The sequence below is a fragment of the Oryctolagus cuniculus genome, chromosome 8 (assembly GCF_964237555.1).
Source record: "Oryctolagus cuniculus chromosome 8, mOryCun1.1, whole genome shotgun sequence".
Classification (NCBI taxonomy): Eukaryota; Metazoa; Chordata; class Mammalia; order Lagomorpha; family Leporidae; genus Oryctolagus; species Oryctolagus cuniculus.
In genome coordinates, this window is record NC_091439.1 from 1333026 (window position 1) to 1351607 (window position 18582).

The window sequence follows — 18582 nt, forward strand, 5'->3', positions numbered from 1 at the left end:
GAGCAGCTGGGGCTTGAACTGGCACCCTATGGGATGCCGGCACTGCAGGCGGCAGCTTAACCCTCTATGCCACAGCACAACTCCAACTATCTAATATTCTTAAAAGCTGAACTGTGCAGCATGAGAAATGGTGAGTGTGTGTGAAGGGCCGGGAGGGAAGCATGGAAAGCAGTGAGGCTGCTCTGCGTGGCAGCGTGAAGGCAGACGACGCGCATCCCTACATGCCTGCCAGAAGCCCACCAACAGGGTGCTGAGGTGAACAGGAGAAACCAAGCGGGACTGGAGAACGGGGGTGTGGTGACTCTGCACTCTGGCTCCATTTTCTGTACACTGAATTGCTCTAAGTAATAAAATCTAGTAAAAACAAATCCAGTTTTCCAGTATAAGAAGTTCTATTCTTCCTAGAGCCGGAACTGTGGTAGAGCAGCTAAAGACGCTGCCTGCAATGCCAGGATACCATATGAGCAGCTCTGTCCGATGCCCCACTTCTGATCCAGCTCCCTGCTAACCTGCCTGGGAAGGCAGCAGTAGCTGGCCCAAGGGCTTGGGCCCCTGTTACCCCATGTGGGAGACCCAGATGGAATTCTAAGCTCCTGCCTTTGGTCTGGCTCAGCACAAGCCTTTATGGCCATTTGGGGAGTGAATCAGCAGATGGAAGATCTCTTTCTGTAACTAACTCTGCCTTTCACATAAATAAATAAATCTTTAAAAAGAAAAAAAAAATGAAGACTACTGACAGATCACATAAAGCAGTGAGTTTTTCTGAAGTCCTACTCTGGCTTCCCAAAGTTAACCTTCATATTGTCTCGTTTACTCACCAGTGTTCTCCACTGAAACATAACCTTTTATACCTTAGCTCTCACACCCTGCCTCCACCCTCCCGGCTCCATCTGACAGGGCAACAGAATGGTTAAAATTCCGAGGGGTGAGCACTGTGGTGTAGCGGGTAAAGCAACCGCCTGCAGTGCCGGCATCCCATATGGACACTGGTTCTAGTACCGCTGCTCCACTTCCGATACAGTTCTCTGCTATGTTCTGGGAAAGCAGTAGAAGATGGCCCAAGTCCTTGGGCCCCTGCACCCACGTGGGAGACCTGGAAGAAGCTCCTGGCTCCTGGCTTTGGATCGGCACAGCCATGGCCATTGCAGCCATTTGGGGAGTGAACCAGCAGATGGAAGACTTCTCTCTCTCTCTGCCTTTACCTCTCTGTTACTCAGACTTTCAAATAAATAAATATATCTTTTAAAAAAAATCTCTGATACATACATGTTGTCAAAGACGATGGAACAGAATCCACACAGTACTCAACAGCTGTTCAGTATCCTGCTCCAAGGTCCCAATAGGAAAGACCTTCAATAGGTCTATTTCTAAGGCCATTTCAACCTAACACTCATACTGCAGTAGTTTACTGCCACTTTTCTAAATTATTCTTTACCATCTGTCCAAACATGTCTGCATTCGAGAGGTCAGCTGAATACACCTTGGTGATGTTTTCTATCTTAAGATAGCCATCTCTGGGGTTCAGTCCTCCTCTCTAAATTCTGAACACAATTCTAACACATTTCAACAACTGAAAACATTTTAAGTTCCAACAGCTTAATAATACATTTGTTTCCATTTAAAAAGCAGGAAAAGAACTGAGTGGACAGTAACTTTTAAATTTGTTTCCACATGTGTAAGTAACAAAATGTGCAGCAATAAAAAAAGTTGGTGTGCAACACATTAATACGCTTTTTAACATCTCTAATATTTTCCACTCACAAACTTGTTGCAGGAAATGACTACAGGTATCTCACCATTGTAAACTGGCCCATGCTTTCTACTAAAAAAGAAAAGAAGCCAAATGCAAGTCATAGCCTAGTCATGCGCAGAGTGCCGGCTGCCGAACACCCCGCTGACACGACCGAGGTCCCTTCCCACACTGAGCAGACGGTCCCGGCTGAGACCGGGTTACACCGACCACTCCTCGTCTGATGAGCTGCCGTGTGTTCACACTTCCAGGGATGCCTACCATCCAGAGAGCATCACACTCAATCCAACAGAGGACTCACGACCAACCACACACAATATATACTCACAGTCAGCATCAGACCTTAACGAATTCTCGTACCCTAAATACTCTTCAAAAGGAATTTTCCAAAACTGCTGAGAACATGAGGCTGTGACAAACACAGCAGTAGCAAACAGGTGACAACGTACATGCAGTGGTTTCTCCACCTCTGACCAAATGCTGACAGGCTGCATCAATTTTTAAACTGAAGGGGCAACTGGGCAGACTAAGGGAAACAATGGAAGAACAGTGACCCTGACGGGAGGTTTTAACTGGTGGTCCTAGTTTAGCTCTGCGGTAGACTACTTCTGCTCCACTGGAAGCCCCGGCTCCTAAAAGAACGTCTCCATCCTATCAAATGGAAGCAGGATGCGCTCACTACGGACAACGGGCACCTACTCAGGATGTGCTAACTACAGACAGTGACATCTACTCAGGATGTGCTAACTACAGACAGCGGGCGCCTACTCAGGATGCACTCACTACAGACAGCCGGTGCCTACTCAGGATGCTCTCACTACAGAGAGCCGGTGCCTACTCAGGATGCACTCACTACAGACAGCGGGCATCTACTCAGGATGTGCTAACTACAGACAGTGACATCTACTCAGGATGCACTCACTACAGACAGTGACATCTACTCAGGATGCACTCACTACAGACAGTGACATCTACTCAGGATGTGCTAACTACAGACAGCGGGCATCTACTCAGGATGTGCTAACTACAGACAGCGGGCGCCTACTCAGGATGCACTCACTACAGACAGCGGGCGCCTACTCAGGATGCGCTCACTACAGACAGTGACATCTACTCAGGATGCGCTAACTACAGACAGCGGGCATCTACTCAGGATGCACTCACTACAGACAGCGGGCACCTACCAGGATGCACTCACTACAGACAGTGGGCACCTACCAGGATGCACTCACTACAGACAGCGGGCGCCTACTCAGGATGCACTCATTACAGACAGCGGGCACCTACCAGGATGCACTCACTACAGACAGCGGGTATCTACTCAGGATGTGCTCACTACACACAGTGACATCTACTCAGGATGTGCTAACTACAGACAGCGGGCGCCTACTCAGGATGCACTCACTACAGACAGCGGGCGCCTACTCAGGATGCGCTCACTACAGACAGTGACATCTACTCAGGATGCGCTAACTACAGACAGCGGGCATCTACTCAGGATGCACTCACTACAGACAGCGGGCACCTACCAGGATGCACTCACTACAGACAGTGGGCACCTACCAGGATGCACTCACTACAGACAGCGGGCGCCTACTCAGGATGCACTCATTACAGACAGCGGGCACCTACCAGGATGCACTCACTACAGACAGCGGGTATCTACTCAGGATGTGCTCACTACACACAGTGACATCTACTCAGGATGTGCTAACTACAGACAGCGGGCGCCTACTCAGGATGCACTCACTACAGACAGCGGGCGCCTACTCAGGATGCGCTCACTACAGACAGCGGGCGCCTACTCAGGATGCACTCACTACAGACAGCAGGTATCTACTCAGGATGTGCTAACTACAGACAGCGGGCGCCTACTCAGGATGCGCTAACTACAGACAGCGGGCGCCAACTCAGGATGCACTCACTACAGACAGCGGGCATCTACTCAGGATGCACTCACTACAGACAGTGGGCATCTACTCAGGATGCGCTAACTACAGACAGCCGGTGCTTACTCAGGATGCGCTCACTACAGACAGCGAGCGCCTACTCAGGACACACTAATTACAGACAGTGGCGCCTACTCAGGATGCACCCAACTACAGACAGCGGGCTTCTACTCTGCGCGACACCATTCTAGACGCCTGACATACATCAGGAACAAAATAAAGACCCTTTCCTTCTTGCAGCTGACATAGTGAAGGAAGACAAATAGAAGCAAGCATGTTAAGTTACAGGGTATGTTAGATGGAGATAAATACAATAAAAAAAATAAGGACCAGTATACACAGAAAACATAAGAAAACATATGTAGACATGTGGACACTTCAAAGTTTGAGGAAAAATGGAATTAAAATGTGTTTATTCTGGTGCAGAACATTTTGAAATCCATGCATAGTTTTTTCATAATATTCAACTCCCACAAACTTTTCAATGACCTCTTGCACTTTATGAGTAGGGAGAGGTGCAGGCTGCAGTATTCAATAGGGTAAGTAGGGTAGGCCTCATTGAGAAGTAAAAAGAATGACCCCTAACTTCTCTTTGATTTATTTTCTTTATTTGAAAGGCAGAATGAGAGAGAGGGAGAGACACACAGAAACATATTCTACTTACTGGTTCAACTCCCAAATGGTTGCAACAGCCAGGCCTGGGCCAGACCAAAGCCAGGAGCCTGGAACTCTGTCCGGGTATCCCACAGGGGCACATGGGCCCAGGTTTTTAGGCAGTCTTTTGCTACTTTCCCTGGCACGTTAACAGGGAGCTGGACTGGAAGCAGAGCAGACAGGATGCAAACTGGTGCTCCTATATGGGATGCCATGGCAGCAGGCTTAACCCACTGTGCCATAACACAACAGAAGGGAGGGAGTTAACCAGAGGTAAGCACCTCTACTTACGTCTCCTAACAAGGACTCTTAATGGATCAGAAAACCAAGTCGTCCCAGGAGAAAGACGGTACCTTTGCTCGGTACTCACTGTGTGCTGACTCCTGCTCTAGGCACTTCATATACATCATTTTCTACACAAATTTAAGGTAGGGCGCTTGTGTGTTGTGCACCGCTTAAAATGATTTCATCCCGTGTCCTAGCTTCTCTGCTTTCAACCCAGCTTCCAGCTAATGTACCTGGGAAGGCAGCAAATGGTAACCAAGTACTTGGGCCCCTGTCACCCATGGCAGAGCCCTAGACGGAGCTCCTGGCTCCTGGCTTCAGCCTGGCCCAGCCCCAGCTGCTGCAGGCAACTGGGGATGGAAGATCTCTTTCTATCTGTCTCTGTTGCTCTGCCTTTCAGATAAATAAAACTTGAGGGGAAAAAAGGTGACTTGAAACTAACCTGACTAGCAGCTGGAATGAAAGCAACAGCAGCACAGCCAGAAGCAGGCACAACGCAAGCGAACATGAACTACACCAACAAAACGTATTCATTTGATGGGGAGAACAGGGAACAAAAACTAGCTCCTGTGGTACAGGAACATGACTACCTCCTCAGGGAGCGCTCCGATGCTAACTGACTGGACCTTTTTTCAGAATGTTCTTCAATGTCTATGAGGTAAGTGGAATTGAAGAGCCTGTGTCTAAGGAAAAGATACAATTCTAGATCCATTCAACTCAACTGGATACTGAAATATTTTAGACCCCAGATGTGAGTTAAGTATAAACCTACCTAATATGTATGCTAATTTGCTTTGAAACCTTAAACAAAACAAAATGTAGACCTCATTAAGCATGACCTTAAACATATACTCTGGAATGTACACTCCTGTTTCTACTTAGGTAATTAGCTTTGAAGCAAAGCGCTCAGAACTACCTAGCTAAGGAACTCAGAAGTGGAAGACGCAGAGTGCTTCGGGCCCAGCAGTTCAGACGCTGCTTGAGAACCCCAGCACTCAAGCTCTGGCTCCACCCTTGTGCAGGCCCTGGGAGGCAGCCAGGGATGCGGCAGTAGTGGGGTTACTGCCACCCACAGGGGAGATCTGCACTGAGTTCCTGACTCCCAGCTTCAGTCTGCCCCAGTCCTGCCTGTTGCAGGCATCTGGGGAGTGAGCTGATGACAAGATCTGTCTGTATACTGTGTCTCTCTTTTTCTCCCAAATAAATCTTAAAATTTTTAAAATAAATTTAAGACTTCTTAAAAGAAAAAAAAAGAGGGACCGGCACTCTGGTGCAGCAGGTTAAAGCCCTAGCCTGATGTGCTGGCATCCCATATGGGCGCTGGTTCAAGTCCTGGCTGCTCCTCTTCCGATCCAGCTCTCTGCTGTGGCCTGGGAAAGCAGCAGAAGATGGCCCAAGTCCTTGGGGCCCTGCACCCATGTGGGAGACCCAGAAGAAGCTCCTGGCTCCGGATTGGCGCAGTTCCAGCTGTTGCAGCCATCTGAGGAGTGAACCAGAGGATGGAAGACCTCTCTCTCCGTAGCTCTTTCAAATAAATAAAATAATCTTTAAAAAAACAAAAAAGATTTACTCACCCACTTGAAAGGCAGAGTTACAGAGAGACAGAGATTTTCCATCAGCTTGTTTACTTGCCAAATGGCCACAACAGTTGGACCTGGGCCAGGCCAAAGCCAGGAATTTGGGACTTTGTCCAGGACTCTCACATGTGTGGCAGGAGCCCAAGCACCTGGGCCATCATCCGCTGCTGCCTTCCCAGGCCATTAGCAGGGAGCTGGAGTGCAAGTGGAGAAGCCAGGACACCAAACATTACACACATGGGATGCAGGTGGCAGCTTTATCTGATACACCACAACGTTGGCCCTGGGATATCTAGCTTTGAACACAGGGATTAGCAAACCCTTAGAAAATTACTTTGATTCGTGAGAAACATTCGCTTGTTCCCACTGAAGGACCCTCCAAATCGTTAATGCTGCAGAAGCCCTCAGGCCTCAGGAAGTATGAAGGGCCTTCAGGAAGTTCATGGAGAGTGTTTATTACAAACACACAGACAAAAACTGTGCATGGTTTTCAAACCAATAAACTTACCTTCTACTCCCATTTTCCCAAGAAGCTTTTTACTCATCTCTTTCTTTTTAAGATTTATTTATTTGAAAGAGTTACAGAGAGAGGTAGAGACAGAGAGAGATCTTCCATCCACTAGTTCACTCCCCAGATGGCCACAACGGCTGGAGCTGCGCTGATCCGAAGCCAGGAGCTTCTTCCCGGTTGCCCACGTGGGTGCAGGGGCCCAAGGACTTGGGCCGTCTTCTACTGCTTTCCCAGGCCACAGCAGAGAGCTGGATGGAAGAGGAGCAGCCGGGACCCGAACCGGTGTCCATATGAGATGCCAGCGCTTTGGGCCAGGGCTTTAACCAGCTGCACCACAGCGCGGGCCCCAGTGTACTCATCTCTTTTGAAAGGAGCCACATGGCTTCTTTGTGAAATGATCCCACAGCTACTTCTCGTCTGAGAAGGCATCACCTGTGGTGCCTCCGGTGTGTGGAACTTTAAATGAATTCGGGAAGACTCGGGATCCTCCAGCTCTCAACTCTACTGGTTCTAACACGCTCATCTATTCTCAGTGTATAAAATTTCCTCGACTGTAATTTTACCATAAATACTGGACTTGGTTTTTAACTGAGTCTTGTCGTTTTTCCTGCTCAGATTCAATATGAGTGAGCATTCCCCCGTTCCTCCCGTCCTGCGTGGCCAGGTCTGAAGGCAGTGTCCGATGTGTGCGCGTGGGAAGGTGAGGAATCCAAGCCGCTGCTCACCCTTGGCGCGCGCGTGGCCGCGGGTCTTTTCTTTAATAAGCTCAGAAACGGCTGGCAGGCATCTGTGCAAGCACTGCGTACCCCTGTCTCTGCAAGGGCTCAGGAGCTCTGCACAGCTCCGGCCGCCGTCTAGGGCCTGCGTTATAGTACCCGACCTGGGAATTTCAGCTGCAGCTCCCTCGCCCTGCAGGAGCACAGGCGGTTTCGTTTTGGCTTTTGGCCCTAAAGCAACTCTGACTTCACCAGCCCCCATGCTACAGTTTGAGTGCATCCACTTAGATTAAGGGGTCGTGCCAATGCATTGACAAGCAGGCTTATTCAAACCTGAACAAGATCTACTGACAGTGACAGGGTACGTGAGCAAAATGAGTTTGCCATACAAAGAAGCAGAACTCTTCCTACTCATTTTGATCCCTAAGGGATTTCCCTTACAGTTTTCTTTTTTTAAGGCCAACTATGTAGTTAAAGACATTCACATTAATATTTTACTAAGCATATTTGGGCACACTGTGCCAAAGTGCTAGAAATTTAAGAAATCCTTTTTTGCCCCCAAACATGCTGTTAAACTAGATTTTCCCATTTATGCCTATATAATTTTTCTGCACCTGTATGCAGCGCTTGCATTCATATACGTAAAATTTACCTTGTCAGATGTGCATAAGTGTTTCAGTCTAAGCAGATCTTTTCTAGTTCTTAACAAACAACCCACCCCTTTACCCTCTACATAACCAGCACATTAAACTTCTATTCCACCAGTTGTTTATGACAGTGAGATTAAAGGATAATTCCTTTGAGATTAAAGGATAGCGCTTAGTTTTTATTTTCGAGGACAGTTAGAAAATATAACTCAAAGAAAGCATTCAAGAAGCGTGCACTGAATCAATGTCCTTAAGTAAGTTACTGATACAAATATTTTTAAAAGTTAAAAAAAAAAAGACGGCACAAGATAAGGCCATGGTCAGATCCCTGGACCATAAAAGAAACCCTGTTCCCAGCTAACAATGATCATTCCTTGATAAGCATTCTTGGCTATGGCCATTCATCTAGTTACTCTATGATCCAAAAATATTTCACACTGTATTAAACTGCACATCTCAGCCAGTGAGCTCATGTCTGGGAGGGTAAACGGACAAATCTTACAAAGCACACTGCTGAAACAGACGCACAGCGTATCACACTTCTGTTTCTCTAGCGTTACTGAACTGCCCTAAGTCCTCCGCAGAGCCTCTCCTCTGATGCAGACCAATGAGCTCCCCAACACAGCCCTGCTCTCAGCAGCGCAAGTTATTTTACTCAAAGCACTGCACATAAGCAGTCAATAAATAACTGCTTTACGACAGTAGAATCTTAATTTTTATTTCTATTTAAGTTATCCAAATTTCATGTATTTCATATACAGATTCAGAAACAGTGACACTTCCCTGCCTCCCCACCCCTGCTCCAACCCTTCCTCCTCTTCCCTCTCCCATTCCCACTCACAATTTTTACAAGTATCTATTTTCAGTTTACTTAATGATCATACAGTTAACCCTACACTAAATAAACAAATGGTATGAACAACAACAAAAAAATCCACACACACACATTGTTTCTCAATGGAAGAGACAAGGGCTGTAAATGATCACTGAATGTCAAACTGTCTTTCACTACAATGTATTACATTTCAGGTACACTATTAGTTACCTCAGATCAGGGAAAACACATGATATCTGTCTTTTCAGGACTAGCTTATTTCACCAAGTATAATGGTCTCCAGTTACGTCCATCCTCCTGTAAAAGGATTTTTTTCTTTTTTACAGCTGAGTAGTACTACATAGTGTATATATACCATAATTTCCCCATCCCATCAACAGCTGATGACATCTGGGTCGATTCCATATCTTAGCTATTGTAAACTGCTGCAATCAACATGGGGTTGCACATAATTCGTTCATATGTTGATATTTTGGTTTGGATAAACTCACAGGAGTAGAATGACTTTAAAATAATATTGATTTGGGGCCAGCAGTGGGTTAATGCCCTGGCCTAAAGCGCCGGCATTCCATATGGGCACCAGCTTGAGACCCGGATGCTCCACTTCCTATCCAGCTCTCTGCTATGGCCTGGGAAAGCAGCAGAAGATGGCAGCAGAAGTCCTTGGGCCTCTGCACCCATGTGGGAGACCGGGAAGAAGCTCCTGGCTCCTGGCTTTGGGTCGGCACAGCTCCAGCTGTCGCGGCCAATTGGGGAGTGAACCAGTGGATGGAAGATCTCTCTCTCTCTCTCTGCTTCTCTTCTCTCTGTGTAACTCTTTCAAGTAAATAAATAAATTTTTTAAAAAAATACTGATTTTTATTTGAAAGGCAGAGAGACACACAGACACAGAGAGAAATCTCCCATTCTCTAGTTCACTTCCCAAATACCTACTACAGCTAAAGCCAGAAACTCAGTCTGAGTCTCACACACGGGTAGCAGGGGACCATCCGCCTGGGCCTACCAGGGTGTGCATGGCAGGAAGCTGGGGTTGGGAGTGGAGCCAAGACGAACCTGGACAGTGTGACAGAGGAGGAGGGCATCCCAAATGGTATTTAAAAAAAAAAAAGCTTTTTAATTTATCGGAGCAGTAGAGTTACAGACAGAGAGGGAGCGATAAAGAGAAAGGTCTTCCATCTATTGGTTCACTCCCCAAATGGCCCTGACAGCCAGAGCTGAGCCAATCAGAGCCAGGAGCTTCTTCCAGGTCCCACAGGGTACAGGGGCCAAGCAGCTGAGCCATCTTCTACTGCTTTCCCAGGCCATACCAGGGAGCTGGATTGGAAGAGGAGCAGCCGGGACTTGAACCGGTGCCCACATGGGATGCTGGTGCCGCAGGCAGAGGCTTAGCCTACCAGCCACAGTGCTGGCCCCCTAAGTGGCATCTTAACAGCTGCATCAAACACCTACCCTGTAGACTGTCTGTTTTTGAGGTTTTATTTATTTATTTGAAAGGTAGAATTACAGAGAGATCTTCCACCTGCTGGTTCACTCCCCAGACAGCCACAAGGTCGGGGCTGGGTCGACCAAACCCAGGAGCCCAGAGTTTCTTCCCAGTCTCCCACATGGATGCAGGAGCCCAAGCACCTGAGCCATCCTCTTCTGCTCTCCCAGGAGTACTAGCAAGGAGCTGGATCAGAAGTGGAGCAACCAGAACCCAAACTGGTGCCCATATGGGATGCTGGCACTGCAGCTGGTGGCTGAACCTGCTGTGACATGGCACCGGCCATTTTAATGTGTGGGATGTTTGAGGAGAGAATGTGAACTCTTGGTCCCACCCTCATTTATGGAAAAATGTGAGGAAAGAAAACAGGATTCTGTATTCAGTTTCCCTCAAGGGAAGGAAATAAGAATGCTGTGTGTTTATTAAAATCACTAATTCTAAATTATCAAAATCTACTTTTATATCCTTAAATTTTATTTCTTCAAATTACAGCAACAGACACCAGTGAGAAATGTATTCAATGATAGCAACCTAAAGAGCAAAGGAGCCTGTACATTTCCCAAATGATGTACAACAGAATGTTGTCAAACACTGTCAATCACCATAGCACCCTAACGACAGTCCCAAATATTTTATTTCACTGCTGACACTCAAAAAGAACTGTTAAAAAAAAAAAATCAAGTTCTTAATTCTTGACACGCCAAAGAAAACCTTCTTGTGCCAATTCCTTAAAAACACAAGAAATTGGCCGGCGCCGTGGCTCAATAGGCTAATCCTCCACCTTGCGGCGCCGGCACACCGGGTTCTAGTCCCGGTTGGGGCGCCGGATTCTGTCCCGGTTGCCCCTCTTCCAGGCCAGCTCTCTGCTATGGCCAGGGAGTGCAGTGGAGGATGGCCCAGGTGCTTGGGTCCTGCACCCCATGGGAGACCAGGAAAAGCACCTGGATCCTGGCTCCTGCCATCGGATCAGCACGGTGCGCCGGCTGCAGCGGCGGCCATTGGAGGGTGAACCAACGGCAAAGGAAGACCTTTCTCTCTGTCTCTCTCTCACTGTCCACTCTGCCTGTCAAAAAAAAAAAAAAAAAAACAAACCACAAGAAATTATTTTGCTTCCATCAGCTGGTTCACTCCCTAAATGGCTGCAATGGCCGAAGCTGCGCCGATCCGAAGCCAGGAGCCAGGAGCTTCTTCTGGGTCTCCCACGTGGGCACAGGGGCCTAAGGACTTGGGTCATCTTCTACTGCTTTCCCAGGCCATAGCAGAGAGCTGGATCAGAAGTGGAGCAGCCGGGACTTGAACCGGCACCCACTGCACCACAAAGCCGGCCCCTAAGAAGTTATTTTCATATCCTTCTCAAAACAGAACCGAGATGAGTGCTGAATACAACAGCCAGTGGGAATGCACAAAGCTTACTAGCTCAGTGGGTCTTAAATGTGCTCCATGGGGTTGGTGCTGTGAGGCAGCAGGTTAAGCAGGTTTCAATCTTGCCTGCTTTGTTTCCAGTCCAGCTTCCTACTAATATGCTGTGGAGAGCAGTGGATGATGGCCCAGTGCCTGCCTGGGCCCCTACAACCCATGTCAAAGACCCGGATGGAGTTCCTGCTTCCTGCAGCCATGTGGGGAGCGACCCAGCAGATGACACTCTTGACACTCTGCCCTTCCATGGACCCCTGGGTATTACTGAGATCCAGCATGTCTTCCTAACAATACTGAGACAGTTTTATCTTCTGCACTGTACTGACACACCAACGGTGCAAAGGCAATGGTGGAAAAACCACCAGTGCCTTAGTACAAACCAAGTGCTGGTGGTCAGTGGTCCTCACTGCTTCAGTGGTCCTCACTGCTTCAGTCACACAGACTAAAAACAACACTGCAGCCAGTCTCACTCAAGAATGTCCTTGAAGGAAGGAGAAATTTCCTATTAAAAATTTCATCCTTAGTATTCCATAAGACAAAATGGGAAGCATGTATAGACTATTTCTGCTGCATACCAATGGGGTGCCATGTTAACAGAGCAAGGAAAACTCAGGTACGGCTTCAGATCCCACTACCTTTATAAAACCACTTGCTGGGGCAGGTGTTTTGGGGGTCCCAAAATGTCCCACGCTGGAGTAGTTGGGTGTGGGCACCTGCCTCCAGCTTCATCTCCCTCCAGACCCCAAGAGGCAGCAGCGATGGCTCAAGTAGGTGGGTCCCTGCTACCTGGTGGGAGACGTGTGTAGAGTTCCAGGCTCCTGGCTTTGGCGTGGCCCAGCCTTGCTGTTGGGCACATTTGGCGAGTAAACTGGCAGATGGAAGCTCTATCTATCTCTGCCTGGGAGCTTCCTCTCTACCTGTATCTATTTCTCTGGCTCTCAAAAACAACAATGGGGAGCCAGCGCTGTGGCATAACAGGCTAAGCCTCCGCCTGCGGTGCTGGCATCCCATCTGGGCGCTGGTTCATGTCCCGGCTGCTCCTTGTTGGACCCAGCTCTCTCCTGTGGCCTAGGAAAGCGGTGGAAGACGTCCCAAGTGCTTGGGCTCCTGCACCTGCGTGGGAAAGCCAGAAGAAGCTCCTGGCTCCGGATTGGCATTGCAGCCATCTGAGGAGTGAACCAGCAGATAGAAGACCTCTGAGCTCTCCGTCTCTCCCTCTCTGTGTCTGTAACTCTGCCTCTCACATAAAATCTTAAAAAAAGTCATTTATACCAGATTAAAAAAAAATAACACCACAAATAAGTAACAAAAAACCTAACACTTGCTGAAGTACTGAAGAATATCCAGTTAGCTGAAAAGACTAAAACACTCTTCATCTTCGCAATCACACATCTGTGCAAGGCTGAATTTTGTTCCTACACTACGACCAAAACAATGTCTCATTATACACTGAATGCAGAAGCAAATGTAACAATCTGTCTTCTGTTAAGCCAGATAGTAAAGTAACCTACCAAGAAATCCACAGTACCTTACTTTTTGTGTTGGAAAATTGTTTCATAAAAATGTTTACAAGGGCTATTTTTTGTTTTAATTTCTAATACAGTAAATATTTTAGCTCTAACCCACATCAATAAAAGCTCTTTGTGGTGCTCAATATTAAAAAGGACAAGGGGTTCCAGAGACCAAGTTTGAGAACTGCTGACAGAGTTGAGAAAAGTGTCACCTGGAGAGCCCTGCTCGGGCTACAGCAGCAGGACCTACAGAGTATGTAATGCATCCTACCCAACAAGAAACACTTTGGAATTGTATTGGCTACAGTTTTCTTCCCCAGCACTGCAATGTACAGCCAACTGAATTAAGAAGAAGTGATGTCCCTGGGGCTGGGGCTGTGGCACCACATCACCGGCCCCCAAATAAATCTTTAAAAATAGGGGCCAGCCCTGGGGAATAAAGGGTTAAGGCACCAACTTCAACACCAGCAGCCCATATGGGCACCAGTTCAAGTCCTGGCTGCTCCACTTCCAATCCAGCTCCCTGCAAATGTGCCTGGGAAAACAACAGAGGCTGGCCCAAGACCTTGGGTCCCTGCACCCATGTGGGAGACCTGGATAAAGCTCTTGGCTCCTGGCTTCGGCCTGGCCCAGCCCTGGCCATTGTGGCCAGTTAGGGGGTGAACCGGTGGATGGAAGATCTCTGCCCCTCTCTCTTTTTGTATTTTCCCCTCTCTGTAATTCCAACTTTCAAATAAGCAAATAAATATTTAAGGCCGGCACCACGGCTCACTAGGCTAATACTCTGCCTTGCGGTGCCGGCACACCGGGTTCTAGTCCCGGTCGGGGCGCCGGATTCTGTCCCGGTTGCCCCTCTTCCAGGCCAGCTCTCTGCTGTGGCCAGGGAGTGCAGTGCAGGATGGCCCAAGTCCTTGGGCCCTGCACCCCATAGGAGACCAGGAGAAGCACCTGGCTCCTGCCATCGGATTAGCGCGGTGCACCGGCCGCAGCGCGCCAGACGCGGCAGCCATTGTAGGGTGAACCAACGGCAAAGGAAGACCTTTCTCTCTGTCTCTCTCACTGTCCACTCTGCCTGTCGAAAAAAATAAAAATAAAAAAAATTTAAAAAAAAAAAAAAAAAAAAAAAAGAGGTGTCGTCAGTCAGGTCCAGAAATGGCATTTTGCCAACTCCCCCAAGGCCCCTGGCTGAGCCTCCCCCCCCACGCCCTCTGTCACCAAGTGAGCAACGCTACCTTAGTTTTTGGCTACCAGCTCCTTGCTGCTTTCCTCTTACGCTTTGAGCATTCGCGTGCGCTTCCCTAGACATTATTTGCTTTTGCCCATTCAAAAGAAAAAGTGTCTCTCTTAGCCCACAAGTTTCTCCAGCACCCCTTCTGCTTCTTTCTAATCTACTTACCAAGGAACCCAAGCTGTCTGCCTCACAGTGTTTCCAAGATTTGGGTTTTACTGATTATATAAGAGAATATTTCCAACATTTCTGAATCGTGGAATTCAAAGTTTAATCTGGTGCAAACATTTTTGGAATGCATGCATATACAGGATCTCCTATATTTAAGGGAAATACATATTATGACAATATGATGCACGGACTGTGAAATGTCTGCACCAAAATGGAGCGATCTTTTAATTCCATCTTTCCATGAACTTCCTGCAGTGCCCTTGTGTCCCTGGTTCCTGTTTGGGGTGTTTCCCGGAAGCAGACAGACTCAGAGACTGCGTGAGCCTCAGGCTGCACGCGCCTTTCCCAGGACACAGAGGCAATGACTGGCAAGGCGACAGGGGCTCAAAATTCCTGCTTTTCTTCCTGCGACCTTAGGAGCCACTGATGCGTACTACATGTTTATTCAGTCTGGGGACTGCACAATGGTGAAACTTTAACCCTACCATTTCTTTTTCATTTAGTAGAATACATTTATAACCCATCTTGCCCCTCATTTACTATTTGGTCACCCACTGGTTCAGTTTACATGGAAAAGGCTGGGTAAATCCCTGATTCTTTAACCAGTTTTCAGGATAATGGTTCCCTGCCATCCCTTGAAATGACTGTGTGTGTGTGTGTGTGTGTGTGTGAGAGAGAGAGAGAGAGAGCAAGCTATCTTCTAGTTCACTGCCCAAATGTCTGTAAAAGCAGCCAGGATTTGGCCAGGCCAACCAGGAGCTAGGAATCCAATCCAGGTCTCCCAAGAAGGTGGCAGGGATCCAACCCATCACCTGCTGACCTGCAGGGTCTGCACTAGCAGGAAGCTGGCATCAGGAACCGGAGCTGGGGATTGAATCCAGGCACTCCAATTTGGCAGGTGCCTTAACTATTAGGCCACTGCCTACCCTCCAATTGTTTCTTAGAGATTTACTCATTTGAAAGGCACAGTGACACAAGGGGAGATACGCGGAGAGAAACAGAGAGAGCATGCACACATGGTATCGTCCATCTTCTGGTTCATCCCCTAAATGGTTACAACAGATAAGTCCGGGTCAGGCAGAAGCCAGGAGCCAGGAACTCCATCCTGAGCCACCCATATGCGTGGTAGGGGCCCAAGTACTGCTGCCTTCTCAAGTCCAGTAGCAGAAGTTAGACTGGAAGAAGAACAGCCAGGAATCAAAGCTGCACTCCGATAAGGGATGCTGGCGACACAAGAGGAAGCTTTGCCCACTAAACCACAATGCTAGCCTCTGCTTTAATTTACTCAAAAGGCAGAGAGAGACAGAGGGAGAAAGATGTCTCCTTTGCTGGTTTACTACCAAACGCTCCACAGCGGGCGGCCAGACTGAGCAAGGCTGAAGCTGAGAGCTAGGAACGTGACCCAAGTCTCCCGTGTAGTAGGCAGCAGCCCAACCACCCGAGCTGCTTTACTGAGAGATAGAGAAAGGAATCAAACCCAGTCCCTCCTCTAATGGACCCTGACATCTTAACTTCTAGAGCAAACAACTGCTCCTCAATTATTTTTATTATTACTTTTAAAATATCATTAAAACCTTATGGTCTAAACTTACTTGACTGCCTACTTTGATAATTTTCAAACAACACGTTCTGGCTAATGAGGAACCTATTTAACTGTGTTACCCTGAGTGCTAACTTTACACTTGCAAAGGCCCATCTCCATAAGCAAAGGCATTTCAATTACGAAAAAGGCTAATCACTAATTCTTTTTTTTAAAGATTTACTTATTTATTTGAAAGTTAAAGTTACACCGAGAGAGAAGCAGAGGCAGAGAGAGAAGTCTTCCATTGCAGGGTCATTCTACAAATGGCCACAATGGCCACAGCCTGGCCAATCCGAAGCCAGGAGCTTCTTCTGGGTCTCCCACATGGGTACAGGGGCCCAAGGACTTGGGCCATCTTCTACTGCTTCCTCAGGGCACAGCAGAGAGCTGGATTGGAAGTGGAGCAGCCAGGACTCGAACTGGAGCCCATGTGGGATGCCGGCGCTGCACGTGGAGGCCTTACCGGCTTTGCGACAGCGCCAGCCCAATTTTTTTTTTCTTTTCCACTAATTCTTAAATACATGATAGATTCAGAATAGATTAAAAACTATTATATGAGGGCCGGTTCAAGTTCTGGCTGCTCTACTTCTGATTCAGCTCTCTGCTATGGCCTGGGAAAGCAGCGGAAGATGGCCCAAGTCCTTGGGCCCCTGCACCCAGCATGGGAGACCTGGAAGAAGCTCCTGGCTCCTGGCTTTGGATCAGCCCAGCTCTGGCCATTGCGGCCAGTTGTGGAGTGAACCAGCAGATGGAAGTATAGTTTTCAGAATAAAACTAAGCGGCATTAGCCAGCTCATAAAGCATGTCATGACTTGATCTCTTCACCCTCATCTCCCACCACGCTACCAGTTAGTCTCTGATCTTTTTGGGTAGTATAAAGCTTTTGATAAAGTTGTATCTCAGATCAATGAGATGTTTAAATAGTTATCTATAAAAATTTAGACAGCTCACATCACAACTACTGTAGAAGAATCTGACACAGTCAACTGTGGCATTAAAAAAGAAAAAGAGTCACTGAAAGTAATCACTCTAACTTTAAAAATCCAGAGATAAATAGTTCCTTACAAACAACAGGCACATTCTCTCCCTCCCATCCCCACCAAGGAAACCTGTTATTTAATGAGTACAAATTTCACAAGGACAACTTTAGGAATACAGTGATTCTTTTCACCATACCTCCCCACCCACTCTTCTACCCCTCCTCCTCCTCCCTCTCCCCTTCCCAGTCTTATTCTCCATTAAGATTCATTTTCAATTAACTTTATACACAGAAGACCACCTCTATACTAAGTAAAGATTTCAACAATTTGCACACGAACACACAAAAACTGCTTGAGAACAAGTTTTCCAGTTAATTCTCATAACACAACTCTTTGAGGACAGAGGTCCTGCATGGGAAGTTAGTGCACAGTGACTCCTGTTGTTAATTTAATAATTAGCACTTTTATGTATGATGTCAGTGATCACCCGGGGCTCTTGACGTGAGCTGTCTAGGCTATGGAAGCCTCTGAATCCACAAACTTCATCAGTATTTAGACAGGGCCACAGGCAAAGTGGAAGTTCTCTCCTCCCTTCAGAGGAAAGTACCTCCTTCTTCGATGGCCACTTCCTTCCACCGGGGTCTCTCTCAGAGATCCTTCATGTAGGACTTCTTTTTGCCACAGTGTCTTGGCTTTCCATGAATAGGCACATTCTATAGGCAAACTATATCTACCTGTTTTTAAGCAATGGAGATTAGAAGAAAATAAGAACATTTTATTATCAATTTGCAGTTTCTAAAATGGAGCATTTTTCATATTCCCAGTGAAAATAATTATGTAAATAAAATCTTGTTTTCATAAAAATGAGATATGAGTAAAACCTTCCCAAAAAGATAATATCCAGCAGCAGTGCAATTATCCTAAACATTTAGAAGTATAACAACAGATGTAATACACCCGTGCCCCTCATTCTCACTAAGAAGTACATCCCAAACCTCCACAGCCACTTCTCACTGTTTCTCAGCCTGGGGTCCTAGGACAGGGTCTCAGTGCTTCCTGAGCTCCCAATCAGAACTTTCAAACCATGTACCTTCTCTTCTATTACGAAGAATGATACTGGTATATTCTGGATCATCTGGCAGACCACCTTAAAGTCATCGCGTCTAGCCGGCGCCGCGGCTCACTAGGCTAATCCTCCACCTAGCGGCGCCGGCACACCGGGTTCTAGTCCCGGTCGGGGCGCCGGATTCTGTCCCGGTTGCCCCTCTTCCAGGCCAGCTCTCTGCT

General features: G+C 47.4%; 1 protein-coding gene across 4 annotated transcripts in view; it reads right to left on the bottom strand.

Annotated features, from left to right (window-relative positions):
• Positions 1-18582, bottom strand: part of XPO7 (exportin 7) — a 96190-nt gene that overhangs the window by 54142 nt on the left and 23466 nt on the right. The gene's annotated exons all lie outside the window — the stretch shown is intronic.